Genomic DNA, 8,513 nt, shown 5'->3' with positions numbered 1-8,513 from the left:
ACAGGTCTCAACTCTTCTTGGTTTGTGCCTCTCAAGGTCACTTATAAGCAAATTATTGAGACTCTAATATATTTTTCTATAGAAACAATGTTACAGACTGTATGAGGACTCAGGTCAACCCATAAGTGCTATGGTAACCATGGTACCAAGAGCACTATTCCAATAACTCCCAATCACTTTATATGATACTAAAGGCCCAGTGCACAAATTCATACATGGGTGGAGTCCCTAGGCCTGGCTGGTGATTGGGGCCGATTGGGGGCATCGCGCCCAGTCCTGATTGGCACCGACTGTGGGAGGTTGGCTGTGGGAGTGCACTGACCACCAGGGGGCAGCTCCTGCACTGAGCATCTGCCCCCTGGTGGTCAGTGCACGTCATAGCGACCAGTTGACCGGTTGTTTGGTCATTCGGTCACTTAGGCTTTTATAGATTACTTCTATAGGAAAATGCATTTCAGGCTCCAATGCAGGGTTCTGGGAACCCATTTCCTAGCCCCCACATTCATTATGGCAGCATGAATTACCTATTTTGATCCATCATCCATTTATTCCTACAAATATTCATTGAACATTTATTTTGTACCAGTCACTGCTCTAGGTACTAGAGATACAGCAATTAACAAAATCCACTCCCTAGATATTCTGAAATGAGGACACAGATCAGCATGATGGATAAAGGGCCACCCCAGTTTCTTCCCAATGACTGGTATGCTCCAAAGGTAAGTTTCCATTTATACCTTGAGTGCAGAAATGTGGACTCTCAAAATGTCAGTTTTCTAACTTAAACACTGTTTTTGTTCCAGTCTTCATTTTGCATCCCTTTTGTTTTCACAATTGGCTGTTGATCCTCAAATGGACTAGAAAGAAATCATCAAGATACGAGATAGTTCCCTTCCTTCCAGGTGGCAGAGAAGATCCTGGGAGGCACCTTGAGTCTAGTGAAGCCTGACTAGCTTGGGAGCTTCAGGTTCCTTGGCGATCATGAAAGGGCTTGGGGGGCAGGGAGTGATGTCAGTGCTCCTCATGCCAGGGGCACCTCCAGACCGGTGGAATTCCAGCCAATCCTGCTGGTAAGAGAGAAGGTACAACCTTCTGCTTCCTGGCCGCTCTGGGAGAACCTTCTGGGTCAGTTCACCTGGACTCTGTTTACCTCTCTAACATTTGCTTACTTCCTCATCTAACTGAGCAACCTGCTCCAAGACTAACTGCTGACTGGAGTTTACATTGTTCCTAGCTCAAGTGTTTCTAAGTCTAAAAAAACCTGATAATTCTCAAATGCTTATTGCTGCTTATAAAGTGATCCTATAGGTTTATTTCTGTCAGCCATGTTTAATGTCTTTTGGGGATTGATTTAAAAACAAAGTCCTTTTTCTCACACAGGGAACAACAAACTCCCAAAATAATAAATCTTCAAGACATTTTATAGCCCCTCGTTTTCCTTTTTAATAGGCATATTTGTATGCATTAAAACTTGCATTAAGATTTGTTTTGGTGGGGAGGGTGTATTTGCAAAATGTCCACAATAATAGCCAGCGATGTACCAGTGACATCATCAGATCACGGGCTTCCTTAGGCTAGGGAGTGTGCTTAGTCCTGTTGAAGACTCTGTGATGTTAAACAAAAACCAGCAATAAAATAAAATCTCCCATTCGTGCAGATATTGCTCAAACACTGGCCCAGGTTTCACTATCAGTGTCACATTCTTTTTATTGACCAAACACCAGAAAAAACAAAGCTATCTTCAAAAGACAACAACAAAATGTTTCTGGAACATGTCTGTTGAAGATTATGGGAGGTAAACTCTAGCTATATCTGGCGAAAATAAATTCCATCTACAAGTGTGTGGAAGATAAAAAAAAAAAAAAATTCTTCTCCGTAAGTTTCACTCCCACAGAGAGTGACTTCTCAAAGGTTACTACAGTCCAGAGGCTCAGTGTTGGTAAACAGCAGCCTTTGTCCTCCCTGGAGCCGGGGCAGCTGTGTTCCAGACCCCAGTGCCAGGAACTTGAGCCCCACATAGCCTGTCACACCAGAGCCGGTCGGTCATCCTCATGGCTGTGGGCCCTGGTGCCCAGCATCAGGAGGGCGGGCGAAGGAGCTGGGCCTCCTCTCTTGCCTTTTCACCTTCCCATGGGGATGGAATGTGAAGGTGGGGACAGAAGAGAGGAGACATAAACAAGTGTTTGCCTGTCTCCTTCAGGAATGTGAACACGGAGGACAGGAGCCCAGGGTCAGTCAGGAGACGGCAGCTCAGGGGCCTGCATCCCAGGAGCCCTCTTGCAGACACTTCTGGATTGGAGGGCTTACAGTCAGTGTGACTGCAGGCTCTGCCCCTTCCTAGCTGTGTGACAGCGCATGAGGTCAGTGGGGAATTCTAGCCTTTGTGTGAAGTGATGTGCGCTAGACCCTCAAAGCAAGCTTGTTCTTCAGTTTGAGAAAGAATGACATCATCGCCCCATTGCAAACAGAATGCAAGTCATGGGGGAGCCTTGCTGAGTTTCCCCACGTTCCCAGCGCATTTCCTGCAAGTCAGCTTAGCAACCCCAAGCAAATAAAAAGTTAGGCAACACTTTTCTTAAGCACTATGTATGTAAAGAACACTGTGCTCTGGGTACACAGCCTCTAAGGGTGGGAAAGGAATGCAATAAAATACCCAGGGCTGGAGGTCAGCATGGAGGCAGCTGAGCATGGGCCTGGGTGTCAGAAAAATCTTGGGCATATCCCCTCCACTTAATACTGCATGATCTCAGGCATGCCAGTCAACATCTCTGGGCCTGTGTGCTCACCTGGTCAATGTAGGGGGTGGGCTAAATCATCCCAGGGATCCCTTCCAGCCTGTGCTTCCAGTGCAGGAGGAGAAAGGAGACATGCAAAGATATGAGATAAACAACAGTGACCTCTCACTGCATCCTAAATCCCGAGAAGATTAGACTAGACCATCCACTGGGTAGGAAGTGTAAGTGCCCACTTTTCCAAGTTAGGTTGGCCTAAATGTTTTCAGTCATTGAACTAACTGCTTTCCTTAGCTGATTGAGAACATCTGTTCGCTGGGACAGAGACCTGAGCTGCTGGTGAGGGCTGGACACGGGAACTGGGAATTCTCAGGAGCCTTAATAACAAACGGGCCACACATCAGTTTATTGTGACGAAGATTAAAAGACAGCAAGCCTGAGTGAGGCTGAGAGAGAAAGGAGGCTTTATCTCCCAGGGGGGAGCAAATGATCTCATGGAAACCAGGCCTTATTATTTTTATTCACCTGGGAATAAAAGCCAGCCCTTCCATCACTTTACGAGACAAACTAGTGTCAACATAGCCAACCAGCCTTGAGGGAAAACAAGGCAGCCTGTTGAGCTGGGGAAACAGGCTGAATGGAGGGCATGCCTCTCCCAGGCCTGCTGCCCAGTGGTCCACCCTGAAGTAACCAGCCCAGACTGGCTGCGGCCGCTTTCTTCCACAAGCCAGCTGGGGGCAAGTGTGCAGCCTATGGGGCTTTTCCACAGAGGTCGGTGTTCAGCTTCCTTCGATTCTGAGATTCTGGGAATCCCCAAGGTTCTGTCCACCCAACTCTCCCTGGACACCCCACTCCAGTTTCCACCTCTGTTGGCAAGGCTTTGCAAGAGGTCTTTCCTTTTCAAAAAAAAACACACAAAAAAACACACAACTGGAAAGACCTTGAAATGAAACAAATATAGAGACACAGCGCTCTCTTGGGATCCCTGTTATAGGAAACAGTTGGGAATGGATGCCTTCTCCTCCCACACTGGGGTCAGCTGGTCAGGAGTGCGGTTTCTCAGAAGCATCCTAGGTGACTGCCTAGTAGACACTCTAAGGTGAGAAAGCCCATTGTCACCTGGAACAAACACCTCCAAGCACGGAGGCTGTGATTTGGAATAAACAGTGGCCTTTCAATCGTACACACCCTAAGAAAACATGCAGAGATGGATTCCACACTCGCAGGAAGTTCTCACGCCTCAGTGGCTTTCACACCCTGTGCTCTGTACCTGGAACACCTTCTTTCACTGGCTAATTTGCACTTGTCTTTCAAGACTCACTGGAGATCAGAAGGCCTCTCCCTGAGCTCCTGGCCTGCCTCCCGTAGCACACACACCATGTCCTTGTGACCATTGTGTGCCAGGTCTGCATTCAGAACAGCCCGTGAGTGGGGCCCAAGTGCGTGGCTCAGTGTGTGGCAAGGAAAGAGTTCAAGGTTTCAGACAAATGATCGATCACCAAATGATGACCCTCAAAGGGCTTTCACTCCAGCAGTCCCCTGAGATACTTCATCTCATTTTCCTTTCATTTTATTGGGTCTTGTCAATAACATCCTCCTTCCAATTAATTTATGGGTGAGGAAAGAAAAATTGGCTGTGGCTCCCAAGTACACAGCAGCCTAGAACTTGTATGGAAACATCAACATTTCCCAAGCAACAGCATCCCCCAACTTAAAAGAGGCAACTGATCTTTGAGAAAGGACACATTGTTATCCCCATTTAATTGGCTAGCAACTGAGGCAGAAACATTCCAGGGTCACGAGTCACAATTGTGCAGAATTGCTATGGGAAGGCCAGTTTTTCATTCATTGATTTAGCACTTATTTGTCAAGGCTGTCAATTGTGCCAGGCACTTTGCTTGGCAAGCGAGGTGTTGAGTAAAACAGACGTGGGCTCTGACTTTATGAAGTGGGGGTGGAAGGACTGACATTAAACAATTAACAAGCAAGCACATAATTGGAGGCTGTAATGAATGCTATAAAGGAAAAGTACAGGAAACCAGGAGAGATTATAAGTGTGGAGGGACCTGATCGGCTGGCATTCATTAAGAACTTACTGTGTAATTGGGATTCTGCTATGCTCAGACTTGCTCATTTGACCACAGCCCTTGAGAATCAAGTCAGGGTGGACTCAAGATTCACCCATAAGGAGGCCTGTGGCTTTTCTGCAGCCCCCATTGCCTCATCTGCCAAAAGCAGAGACAACTTCCTTCTTTGCTTCATATCTGAACAGGAAAATCAATATTCAAGCACTTTGTTTTTTATTTTTTTATGTAGATATGTTAATTTATTGTTTACATATTAGGCAGTTTAAAAAAGAATAAAAAACCTGCTCTCTAGAACATGCGAAGACAATGGAAGGTACTGTTATACAAATGGAATATATGAACATAAATGAGCCCAAGCCGTGATTTTCAACCACATTCATATTACAGTTTTAAAATGATCTAAGCTCTTACAATGGCCAATTACTGATTTGAAAACATGGACCTGGTAGAGGATAAATGCTATTTAAATATCAGTTCAAAGACATAAACAATTTTATTATGGTATTTATGTGTGTGGGAAGAAGAGAACTGTTTACTGTATATAACTATCATGTTTCAGGGGATATTATTTAACAGTTAAGTTTTTATATTACAAAACAAGTTTAAGTATTAGTTATTTTAGAAAACCACTGAAAATAGAATGACATTAATTATACTAAAAGAACATAGTAAACTAGTTGACAAAATTTAGCTATCTTAGAGAAAATCTTAATCTGTTGAGATAGACAATATAGGATCTAGTTTTCTGACAAGCAATATTATAAAAGAGTTTACTGCCATGAATACTTAGGTAACTTAGCCAACTCCTGAACTAAGACATATGAAGCCACAACAAACAAATACCCCAGGAATAATAAAATCCTTATAGCTTTATTTCTCTTCTGTTGTTCCAGTCTCCAAATACATCCGGCACAGTGCTGCATTAGGGCGCACTCTGTTAACTGTTCCAATGAAGACACACAAGGATAATGGTCTTTTAACATATCGGGAAATTTAGAAGTCTTGTCTTGAAGTCGCTGAGAACGTCTAACTGGTGTTAGAAACTTGAGCTCTTTAAAGGTAGAATTTATTTCATCAAACTGCATTTTCTTTTTTACACTTCACAAGTATGGTGTAGTAGACACATTATATTTAATTAAGCAACCCTCCCTAGTTTCTGTGTTGGGGGTTTTAACATCATTGGTTGGATCTTTTGTTTTGTGTACTTGCTCTTTTTTACAATCTTGAAACACCACATTTCTATGATGTTCATTTTCCATTTCAGGTTTTCCTGACTCTTGATTAACACTAGTATCTTCAATGTTGACTTCTTGGATTTTTTCCTTAGTTGCACAAGCCTCCTCAAGATTTTCTCCAAATTTAACTTTTTCTTGACTCTTCATTGTTAGAATATCTGCAATTGGATGTCGCATTTCTTCAATAGGCTGAGCTCCTGCCAGAATGGCCTTCTCAAAGATTGAGATAATATTTTCAATAGAACTTGTGAGTGGTTTGACATGTGCAAGGCATATTCGATACTTAACAAGTTTTTTGGCATCTGGAATATTTTTAATCAGGTCATTCAGTGTGTTTAATTCTTCTTCTTTGGGGCATCCCTCATTAATCAGGTTTAGGCATTCAGAAAATGTCTTGTTTACTTTTTTAGTAAATAATCTTTATTCATCTTCGCCATGGTAGTCCAAAATGATGCAACTGGTTTTTCATTCTGTCCTTCAGGTTCAGGCTGGGTTATTACTGAGTTAGGAGGCCTTTTCAACATTTTTCCTTTGCTAGCTCTCCACTCACTCAGGTGAGCTTTTTCTTCTTCTACAGTTTCTTTGGGCTGAGCTCTTCTGTTGTTGATAGTTGCTTTTGCTATAATATGCCTGCTCTGGTCAATGGTTTTTGACTTTTCTATCTGTTTGATATTAGAAGTAGAAGCAGGCCTGGCTATCATTTCAGATATGATGCTTCTTGATACTATCTTATTTTTTTTTAACTTCCTGAGAAGAAATGGTTTTGACACTAGATAAAACTGTATTTAATTATAGTAATTCTTTCTCATGAGACCCTTTCCAAACTGTAACATTGGCAATGCCTTGTTTCAGGGAGTCCTGGGTATTATGAGTATTACTGTGGTGACTTCTAATAGGAGGACATAAAAGTTGTTCATTCTGAGATGTAGCCCTCACAAATTTAGTCGTAGTCATTTTATTTGAGGCTCTGTGACTTTTTGCTGTTACACTGCTGGTGTTTATAGGCTGACGTTTTGTGGCCTTAGAGATAGGAGTTGAAAGTTTCTTTGTTATTGCAGAATGCTCATCTTTACTTGTACAGGTTTTCTAAATGAATTAACCTTAGATTGAACAATTTGGCCACGATAAGATCCAAGCACAGGTTTCTTGAGCACGTTAGCATCTTGCTTTGGTTTTTCTGTAGTCACTTGTTTCTTTTTATTATTGTTTTCAATGTGAAACGCTTGGCTTAATGTCATACATTGACCTTGGCGATCATTTGTAATTGGTAACAACTGCAGAGTTTGATTATTATTCTCCAAGTTATATGTATCAGTGGCTATAGTTGAATTGGTTAATTCATTAGAAGGTTTTAAATGAATACATTTTTTTCCCATTGTTACACTATTTTTGCTCCTTGTAGGTCTATGGACATTTTCTTTATCAGCCATTTTTGTCTTAAGTTTCAGAACTTTTGTCTCTTCTTGGACCAGACCCTCAGATGTCATCATTCCCTCGTTTCTACTACTCTGAAGGTGAACTGGGTCCTCTGACTCGGGGGAAGCTGCAGGTCACCTGGAACCACTGGGAGCCCATTGCAGGGCGAAGCACTTTGTCTTTTAAAAATACCAGGTAAAATTCATACTGAATGAGAACTTTTATGGAAATGAGCAGTTATGTCCTTGAGTGCAAATTTATTCTCAACAAACAGAACTCATTTCCTCATTCATCCCAGCTCTATTTTTTGATAATTTTTCTCCCATTTTTAAAGGTGAAACCACATGGACTAAGATGCATGCTTTCTTTTGGAAAGCAGCACAGGAAGGTCACCTTTTTTTGCCTCCCCTTCCTCCCCTGAGGTCTGAGAGACAGCTTCCCGGTGAGAGCAGCTGAGGGAGCCACTGGCCTCGTGTTTATTGTGTGCTTCTTCTCATCACAGTTTACCTCATTGGGAGATAGCATGAGAAATGAGAATGAGATAGAAGCCAGGGGTTCTCTGGAGGGAGACGCAGAAGTGGGCCCCTGCTCCAGCCCCTTCTCCACCTTTCGCCCTGCCTGAGGGCAGCTCTAGGCCCCCACCTGCAGCATTGCTCTGATGCACTCAACTTCAGGTAAGTCAGGAAAGGAGGGAAAATTGCCCTGTCATCATGCCCATGGGATAAAAATGTGGCTGAGAATGAGATCTTGATGACAGGACAGAGCAGGCTGATCTCTGTGGTCAGCCTCCTAGGAGACTCAGTGCCCCGAGGGTCAGGGCTATCTGGTGCAGGGGTGCAGTTCCCGGGTAGTGAGCTGCAGGACACCAGGGGGCTGCCCTAGGGCTGCTGTGTGACAGTAAAGTGGAGTTTGCTCCAAGCCCTGCCTCTCTGCACAGGTCTGACCTTTCCCCTTCCTGCCTGGGGCAGCTGGAACTCAACATCAGCCCCGGGTCCAGGTGCAAAAGGCTGCAAGGGCTTCCTAGGGAGAAGCTGCACAGGAGG

General features: G+C 43.6%; 1 pseudogene; it reads right to left on the bottom strand.

Moving 5' to 3' along the window:
- Positions 1 to 5,759: 5,759 nt before the first annotated feature.
- Positions 5,760 to 7,604, bottom strand: LOC132229722 (cytoskeleton-associated protein 2-like; annotated as a pseudogene).
- Between the last annotated feature and the right edge of the window lie 909 nt (positions 7,605 to 8,513).

The sequence above is a fragment of the Myotis daubentonii genome, chromosome 3 (assembly GCF_963259705.1).
Source record: "Myotis daubentonii chromosome 3, mMyoDau2.1, whole genome shotgun sequence".
In the NCBI taxonomy this organism is placed as follows: Eukaryota; Metazoa; Chordata; class Mammalia; order Chiroptera; family Vespertilionidae; genus Myotis; species Myotis daubentonii.
Note: the sequence above shows the minus strand (reverse complement) of the source record. Positions and strands in the feature narration are given on the sequence as shown.